The sequence below is a fragment of the Jaculus jaculus genome, chromosome 19 (genome assembly GCF_020740685.1).
Source record: "Jaculus jaculus isolate mJacJac1 chromosome 19, mJacJac1.mat.Y.cur, whole genome shotgun sequence".
Lineage (NCBI taxonomy): Eukaryota > Metazoa > Chordata > Mammalia > Rodentia > Dipodidae > Jaculus > Jaculus jaculus.
In genome coordinates, this window is record NC_059120.1 from 21,045,188 (window position 1) to 21,054,213 (window position 9,026).

Consider the following 9,026-nt stretch of genomic DNA (forward strand, 5'->3'; position numbering starts at 1 on the left):
AGGACTGCTTACAATGCAATCTTCCAGGCACAAATGGCCTGGATATCCATGACCTCACAATGCTTGGTACTACCTACAGAAGACCCTCATAGCAGGAGGAAAAGATGATAACATTAACATAAAAGAGAGAGTAATTGAGAGAGGGAGGGGATATGATGGAGAGTGGATTTGTGAAGGGAAAAGTGGGGGAGGGAAGGGAATTATCATGGTTTATTGTCTATAATTTTGGAAGTAATAAATTTTTTAAAGTTAAAAAAAAAAATCTAGTCATGGCCACCAGTGCCAGTGGGACAGAGACCAGACAATTGCTGGCCTCACTGGTCAGCTAATCTGACTAAAAACTGTAGCTCCAGGCTCCATGAGAAACTTCATCTTAAGATGGGCATGGTGGCACACACCTTTAATCCCAGTACTCAGGAGGCAGAGGTAGGAGGATCACCATGAGTTCAAGGCCACCCTGAGACTACATAGTGAATTCCAGGTCAGCCTGTACTATAGTAAGACCCTACCTAGGAAAAAAGAAAAAAGAAAGAAAAAGAAAAAACATATATATATATTAAGGAACTCCATCTTAAGGAAATAGAAAGCAAAAGAGTGGTAGGGAGGACTCCTGACATTTTCCCCTGGCTTCTGTGTGCATGTGCAAGGGGAGGTTGCATCTGCACACACACGCATGTACACACACTATGCATATATGTAGAACACATATGCCACACCATATATACTACACACTCACACATGAAAAAAAAAAGATGGTGTACAAAAATAGTATGTGATGATTCTCCCCTGGCTAAGTTAAGAATTTGCCATCCTTGTGACAAGTGTGAACAGGATTGCAGCAATGGTGAAGAGGAAATCGAGTTCCCATGAAATCTCTGCAAAGGTACATTCAAGAGGTGGAATTCACAGAGGTCTACAAATATGACTGAAAGAATGGCTCTTCCCAAAAGTCACACAAGGTTTCCACTCTGATCTTCCTCGGGACAATTCAACAATTGCCACCTCACCTCCCAGAGGCAGGCCGGGCAGCTCTGTTCTCAGAAACAGTGACCTGATGGTCTCATTCATGTGAAAAGGCAGAATTGAAACCACGCTTCCGAAATTACCCAGATAAAAAATTTTCTCAATGAAGTTCGTAAAACTTAATATCAAGAAGTAAATCTAACTTCCCACTTTTGCTTCTACTCTGCAGTTCACACAAATTCAGGCTTTAAAACTCTGCAAATTAGGATCCTTCCATGAAGACCAGAAAATGAACTGGTAGGGTAAAGCAGTAATCCAGTTGTTTGGGACAGAATAATTGAATACTGTTCTCTCTTCTGTGCATGCGTGTATGTGTGTGTGTGTGTGTACATATGTATGTATGAGTTTAATTTTTTTTAAACCTTTTTTTTATTTATTTGAGAGCGACAGAGAGAGAGAGAAAGGGATGGGGAGAGAGAGAGAAAGAGAGAGAGAGAATAGGTGCGCAAGGGCTTCCAGCCATTGCAAACAAAGTCCAGATGCGTGCACCCCCTTGTGCATCTGGCTAACGTGGGTCCTGGGGAATCAAGCCTCGAACCGGGGTCTTTAGGCTTCACAGGCAAGCGCTTAACCGCTAAGCCATCTCTCCAGCCCGTATGAGTTTAATTTTATTAGCAAAAGCTTATTGAAGGCTGGGTGTAGGGGCACACGCTTTTAATCCAGCACTCAGGAGGCAATGCCATGAGTTCAAGGCCACCTGAGACTACATAATGAATTCCAGGTCAGTCTGAGTCTGGGCTAGAGTGAGGCCCTACCTCGGAAAATTAAAAAAAAAAAAAAAAAGTTTAAAGTCAGCTACATAGAGAGTTCAAGGAGACCTTATTTTTTAAAAGGGGAGGAAGAGGAAAGAAAAACAGAGAAAAATGACATATCACAAACACAAAGACAGCATTTCAATTGAAAGAAAAAAGATAAAATTTGCAGTAAAATAATACTGGGCAGGTTATTAGTTATCTGTGTGAAGAAAAAAAATTGAATCAGAACCTATTTCATTCCATGAAAAAAATATATGTGTGTGTGTGTGTGTGTGTGTGTGTGTGTGTGTGTGCCTAAAGACTTTTAGAAGAAAATACAAGGGATGATCTTATGATCACCAATTAGTAAAATTCTTTTAAAAAGATACAAAATTAGCCAGGTGTGGTGACACACGCCTTTAATCCCAGCACTCTGGAGGCTTCCTGTCACTCCGCATCTTACCAGCAGTTTCAATTGCCACGCTTTGAAAATGATTGACATCAGATGAATATAAATGTCATTGCAGGGCTGGAAAGATGGATTAGCGGTTAAGGATCTTGCCTGTGATGCCTAAGGACCCAGGTTCCATTCCCTAGGACTCACATAAACCAGATGCACAAGGTAGCACATGCATCTGAAGTTCAACTATTTCAAATATATTTAAGAGCAAAATGATAAAAAGTAAGCAACCCACTGGAAAAACAGACCAAGTACATGAATAAGTATTTCACAGGAAAGCAAACTAATCATGCTAAAAAAAAAAAAAAGAACTTTTAAAAAGATCATCAGGAAATACAGATTACAATGACATTCTAATATTGAATTTATGTATTTACTTATTTTGAGAAAGAAAGAGAATGGGCACGCCAGCATCTCCAGTCACTGCAAATGAACTCCAGATGCATGGGCAACTTTGTGCATCTGGCTTACATGGGTCCTGGAGAAGGAACCTGGGTTGGATTCACAGATAAGTGCCTTAACCGCTAAGCCATCTCTCCAGCCCTGCAATGATATTTTATAGCCACATGATTGTCAATCATTTTCAAAGTGTGGCAAATGAAACTGCTGGTAAGATGTGGAGTGTCAGGAAGCCTCCAGAGTGCTGAGATTAAAGGCGTGTGTCACCACACCCAGCTCAATGGGAATAAATCTCAAAAAAACAAATCATAAGCAAAATAAGGAAGGTGCAGAAAGATATATAAACAAGATGCTATATCTATGGAGTTACAGTATGCTAAATAATATTCTATAATTTACGGATATATGATTAAACTAAAAGCATAAAGTGATTTGAAGAGAAAGCAACATGACAGAACTGGGAAGAACAGAGTCTAACCAGGTGTGGTGGGACATGCCTTTAATTCCAGCATTTGGGAGGCTGAGGTAGGAGGATCAGTAGGCATTTGAAGCCAGCCTGGGACTACAGAGTGAGTTCCAGGTCAGCCTGGGCTAGAATGAGACCCTACCTCGGGGGTGGCGGGGGGAGAACAGAGTCTAAAGGTATTCATTTATATCTATAACATTCTAGTTCAAAAATAAAGCATGGGCTGGGGGAGGCAACTCAGTGGTGCTTGCTTGCAAAGCCTGCTGGTCTGGGTTCAATACTTCAGTCATTCACATAAAGCCAGCCAGACATTTAATTGTGTAGCAAGAGACTCTTGTGCACCCATGCACACATACACATGTGCAAATAAATACATTTTAATAAATAATTAATGCATGCATTTAAAAAGCAGCAGAGCTGGAGAGAGAGCTTAGCGGTTAAGGCATTTGCCTGTAAAGCCAAAGGACCCAGGTTTGATTCCCCAGGACCCACATTAGCCAGATGCACAAGGGAGCGCATGTGTCTGGAGTTCATGTGCAGTGGCTGGAGGCCCTGGCACACCCATTCTCTCTCTCTCCCTTTTTCTCTGTCAAATGAATAAAAAAAATAAATAAAACTAAAAAGCAGCGGAATGATGAATATTCCTAGTTATTTCCTCTTTGTAATTTCCACTGTGATAAAAACGGTTAGTTAAACAGTGACATTAAACTTCAACCAAGGGCTGGAGAGATGGCTTAGCAGTTAAGACATTTGCCTATAAAGCCAAAGTACTCAGGTTCAATTCCTTAGGACCCACATAAACCAGATGCACAAGGTGGCGCATGCATCTGGAGTTTGTTTGCTGTGGCTGGATGCCCTGGTGTGTCCATTCTCTCCCTCCTTCTCGATTTCTCTCTCCCTCCCTCCCCCTCTCTCTGCCTCTTTCTCTCTCTCTCTCTCTTAAATAGATAAATAAAAATAAAAAATATTTAAAAAACACTTTTCAACCAAATTTCAACATGTTTATATTTAAAAGCTCAATTTTGAAAGGTGATATTAAATGTTAAACTTCAAAACAGACCTTTATTGATTTTTTAAAAATTTTATTCTTGCCGGGCGTGGTGGCGCACGCCTTTAATCCCAGCACTCGGGAGGCAGAGGTGGGAGGATCACTGTGAGTTCAAGGCCACCCTGGAGCTACAGAGTTCCAGGTCAGCCTGGACCAGAGTGAGACCCTACCTTGAAACCCCCCCCCAAAAAAATTTTTTTATTCTTTCCTGTTCTGTTTTTGGAGGTAGAGTCTCACTCTATCTAGCCCAGGCTAGCCTGGAATACATTATGTAGTCTCAGAGTGACTTCAAATTCACAGAGATCCTCCTACTTCTGCTCCCAAGTGCTGGGATTAAAAGCATGTGCTATCACACTCAGCTTAAATTCTATTTTTTTAAAAATTTACTTATTTGCATATGTGTATGTGTGTTTGGGTACACCAGGGCCTCTTGCCTTTGCAAATGAACAATACCCTCTTTTTTTGTCCAGTTTACGTGGGTGGGTTGGGAATTGATCCCAGGCCATCAGATTTTGCCAACAAGTTCCTTTAACCACTGTGCCATCTTCCCAGATCCAAGATCTTTTCTTGATAGGTTTTCACAAATGATAAAATTCCTAATTAAATACTAAGTGTCAATAGCACTTAATCACAAAAATTGCTCAAGCAGGCTGGGGAGATGGCTCAGTGGTAAAGCGCTTGCCACACAAGCATGAAGGCCTGAGTTCAGATCCCTAGAACCCATGTAAAATGCTGGGCATGACACTGTGTTTCTGTAATCCCAGCGCTGGGAAGGCAGAGACAGGAGAGACTCTGGAGCCTGCTGGCTATTCTGTCTAGCCAAATCACTGAGACCCTGCCTCAAAAAACAAGGTGGAGAGGAACTGAGAAAAACACTCAACGCTGACATCAGACCTCCACATGTGGCCCACACACGGGCATATGCAGCTGCAAACACACATATTCAAACATGCATACATCCACACACGGACAGATACATTATGCAAAAAAAAAAATTGCTCAAGCCAGAATGATGGAACACACCTATAATCCTAGCACTCAGGAGCTCAAAATCAATTCTTCTCAAAACAAAGAACAGACCAAAAAAAAAAAAAAAAAAAAAAGAAAAGAAAAAAGGAAAGGAAAATCTTTCTGTGCATGGTGGTGAATACCTTGAATCCTAGCACTTGGAAAGCGAAGGTAGGAGGATCACTGTGAGTTCAAGGCCAGCCTGGAACTACAGAGTGAATTCCAGGTCAGCCTGCGCTAGAGTGAGACCCTACCTCAAAATAAATAAATAAATCTTAATTCTCATTTTGAAACATATTTGATTCAAGTATGTGTCCATATAGTAAATAAATGAGGGGCTGGACAGATGGCTTAGCAGTTAAGTGCTTGCCTGTGAAGCCTAAGGACCCCAGTTCGAGGCTCGGTTCCCCAGGTCCCACGTTAGCCAGATGCACAAGGGGGCGCACGCATCTGGAGTTTGTTTGCAGAGGCTGGAAGCCCTGGCGCACCCATTCTCTCTCTCTCCCTCTATCTGTCTTTCTCTCTGTGTCTGTCGCTCTCAAATAAATAAATAAATTTAAAAAATGAGCCACTTAAACATAAATTATAAGTACCTGGATTACAAAGTAGAAATATAAACATAAATATGCATACCTATAGGTAAAGGTTAGAAAAGAGAAAAAATAAACTCATAATCTTTGAATATAGAAGGGCTTTGGGTGAAATTTAATTATTTTACTTTTAAAATCTGACTTAATGACTAAATGCATGATGGACAGAGTTTTCACTACAGAAACAAAATAGCACAGATTTAAACAAAATTCCAGAAATGCAAAGTAGACATGGTGAAGGTCACTCAGGCCTTCCTCTCTGTTCATCTTCTTCTGTTAAACAAACAAGCACATAGATAAAAATGACTTAGGTCAAATCACTTTCTACACCCTGTTTCCAAGGGCAGTGGCAAAAGTCACCGGGTAGTGATACTTGGCTATCCCTTTAATTAAGGCGGGGCTTTGAAAACCCAATTGTTCCATTCGTGTCTCGAATCAATCAGATGAAATTCACCTTTTACCTGGCCTGAATCCTGATAGCTGGGCATACTCGATAGGTAATTTAATCATGTCTGGTGTAGATGAACACAAACTCAAATTAGCTACTGAAAGATCTGGGCTTCTCAGCGATAGTTGTGCTTTTCCACTTTTATGCAAGAGCCGAGCTTCACCAACTGGCTAGCTGGAGGACTTATTAAAGATTTAGTGAAAAAAACAAAGGTGTGCTCCGGGTGTCTCTGGTTACCCTTTCTACTGTTACTCCAGCAGACAAAAGGCATAGAGCCTGCTTCATGAATAATGGGACACGGAATATTCGCAATCTATTTTTAATGCAGTCAAGTAATAACATTAAGAGAGATATTTGCAATCTTCAAATTTCACACGGGAACCGGTGCAGTAATTTGTTTTGATTCTAAACCAATGATCTCAAGATCAATTTTTTTCCCCCAATGAAAAGCCTACACAGTTCACATCAAAATTGCAATTTCTGGACGGGCATGATGACACGTGCCTGTAATCCCAGTTACTCAGAGGGCTGAAGCAAGACAATCAGGAGTTCAAGTCCTGCCTTGGGTACATAGAAAGACCCTGTTTAAAAAGAAAAATTAAAAAAGCTGGACAAGCCTTTAATCCCCGCACTTGGGAGGCAGGAAGAAGTAGGAGGATCACTGTGAGTTCGAGGCCACCCTGAGACCACATAGTGAATTTCAGGTCAGCCTGCTAGAGTGAGACCTTACCTTAAAACAACAACAACAAATAAAATGTTGGGCATAGTGGCATACACCTTTGATCCCAGCATTTTTAAGGCAAAGATAGTAGGATTACAGTGAGTTTGAGACCAGTCTGGGTCTACAGAGTACCATGTCAACCTGGGTTAGAGTGAGACAATTCCTTATTTATAGCATAAAAAGGGAAATGGAAAAAGACCAGATATTTTAAACATCACCAGGGGAGAGAAAGAGAGGATAGATGACACGTAGATACCAATCAATTCACCTTACCCCTCAATACAACTGTTAGTTTTTAAACCAGGTTGGATAAACCAACCAGAGTACCTGGTGACTTTTGTGAGCAGAGTGTTTTGCCATCTTTATCCTGAGGGCTGTCTCCCAGAACACAGTGAAGTGGTTCCTGGATGCTATGACTGCCCATCACCCACGGGCTATGAAAATCTGTTTTAGCTGGGTGTTTTAGCATGGGCCTTTAATCCCAGCACTCTGGAGGCAGAGGTAGGAAGATTACCATGAATTCGAGGCCACCCTGAGACTACATGGTGAAAAGCTATCTTAATCTACATTAAATAAATTCAAATTATGTATGAAAGTAAACTGACATGAAAGACATAGTGTTGAGGCCCAGAGGAGAATGACAAAGCACACGCTAAGCTCTGATTGATAAGCAACATCAGAGGCCCCGTGAACCACCAACAAGAAAGCCTTGTATCTCCGAAATCCAATGTGTCCTACATGTTTCCCGGATGCCCAGCAGTCCCTCTATCCTTTATGCTGCTCAGAGGAGAGGCAGCCTGCAGGATAACTCGAATCGTTTATTTTCAGTATCTACTGTTGAAGATTCAGCAGTGACCACATAAAGTTCCACGGGACATTGTCCTCATTCCCATATCTTCACTAATTAGAACAGTGCCAGCTACATATGTACTCAATCAATATGTGTGAAATTGACTTGTATAGAAATGGACAATGTGGCCGGGCGTGGTGGAGTGCGCTTTTAATCACACCACTTGGGAGGCAGAGATAGGAGGATCACAGTGAGTTCGAGGCTACCCTGAGACTACATAGTTAATTCCAGGTCAGCCTAAGCTAGAGCAAGACCCTACCTAAAAAAAAAAAAAAAAAAAAAAAGAAAGAAAGAAAGAGAGAGAGAGACAATGTTCTGGTAGTTATTATGGGCCATCTCTGGCAGGAAGTGATCACAGCACAGGTAGGAAGTAGGTTTCATTCTCTTAAAGGGTCCACTGATGAAACAGGCAGAAATTAACCAAATCCCATTTCACTGTTCCTCCCACATCTTTGGTTTGTAATTTGCCTCCCATGCAGCCCTTGCCCATCTCCTGCTTTTTTTCTTCTCTCCAGTCTCCATGAAATAAAAGTAGAGTTAGATTGGGATAGGAGCACACCCACATTTGTGGTCAAGGGAACTAGTATCAGGGAAGTCAAAGGGTTTGCCAAGTCACATGATGTAGCCACAATACAGCCTTCAGCCCAAATCTCTAGACCAAAAACCTGTGATTTTTCATCTGCCTCTGGAAAAAAAATATATATATACTGAAGTTTCCAGAGGGAAGAGCTGATGTCCCTATGGCACCATCAGGGAATCTACAAGGTGAGACTTAGTTTTATATACCTCCTATGTTTTTAATATGTATGTTTTTAAATGTTTCAGTTATTTGACAGAGAGAGAAAATGGGCCTGCCAGAGCCTCCAGCCACTGCAAACAAACTCCAGATGCATGTCCCTCCTTGTGCATCTGGCTTATGTGGATCCTAGGGAACTGAACCTGGGTCATCACTAAGGCGTCTCTCCAGCCCCTAAAATTTTTTAATTTATCATTAATTTCAGTGTGTGAGATAGAGAAAGAAGCAGATAGAGTGTGAATGAGCACACAAGGGTCTCCAGCCACTGCAAATGAACTCCAGATGCATGTGCCACCTTGTGCATCTGGCTTATGTGGGTCCTGGGGAATCAAACCTGGGTCCTTGGGCTTCACAGGCAAGTGCCTTAACTGCTAAGCCATCTCTCCAGCCCTGCCTTACTTTTATACTGTAGTCTTTCTATTTCAGCTTCCCCACAGGAGGGGGAAAAAAAAAACAATCATCTTCCCCAAATGCCATGCCTAA